Source organism: Arachis ipaensis, chromosome B08, assembly GCF_000816755.2.
Source record: "Arachis ipaensis cultivar K30076 chromosome B08, Araip1.1, whole genome shotgun sequence".
NCBI lineage: Eukaryota > Viridiplantae > Streptophyta > Magnoliopsida > Fabales > Fabaceae > Arachis > Arachis ipaensis.
In genome coordinates, this window is record NC_029792.2 from 121,745,311 (window position 1) to 121,746,381 (window position 1,071).

Below are 1,071 nucleotides of genomic sequence, written 5' to 3' on the forward strand. Positions count from 1 at the left end.
AAGTTTGTTATAATAGATAAGTTAGACAAAAATTAAACACTAAATAATAGACATCACAGAATTCACCTAAATATATAATGAACAAAAAATATTAAGAGACCAATAATTTTAGTGTAAAAAAGCAAAAAATTCGTTAATGTTAGTTCATAGGTAAAAAAAATAACAGAAAAAAAATTCTTATTATTGATCGTCAATATGGAGTAATAATTATTTTACTCAATTTTTTTTTAGTAAAAAGATGGAGATATTTTTTTAACCTCTCTCTGGGCTTTGTGCAAGCTGCTAATTCTCCGGGTTTTCATTACTACTTAATTTAATCAAACATTTAAATATGTTTATCTTTATACAATTATCATCATGTCTCAGCTCACAAACCCATAAAATAGTGATCATCATTTGATTGATAATGAGGCTAGCTTGGGACATTAACAACTGTAATCGCATCTATGTATATCTATTATGGCCAGTCGTTTTCATTATCGAGCTTCAATTATGATTCCGGATCAAATTGAGATTTAAATATACAGCAACCATAATTATTATATTACAAGCGGATTAAGCTATCTAATTTTTATTTGAAGTGCCTAACTTTTGATGTACGATCAGCCTTTATCAATTTTTTGCTGAAATTTAATTGATTAAAAATAATTACGTGGTCACGTTATATACTTTTGTGTAGATAATATTCTTTGTCAAATTCTAAATATTTTTTATACAAAAAAATATTATATACACATACTAAAATCAGCTTGCCACCCCTATCTCTATCCATCCCATTGCCACCCCAATTGATAATATGATATATAATTGTACATGACTGATTACTAATTTTGACAAATATAATTCGATTTTGTTTAATAATTAGCCATGAGTTCATGATTCTTATTTATTATCATTGCATAGTATACTTTATGGTAAAACACTATTTTTGGCTTTAACGTTTAACTTAATTCATAATTTAGTTTTTAACATTTTAAATATCTTATTTCTATTTCAAAAAATTTTAAATGAGTTTAATGTTAAACTCATTTAAAATCTTTTAAAATTAAAATAGAATATTTGAAATATTAA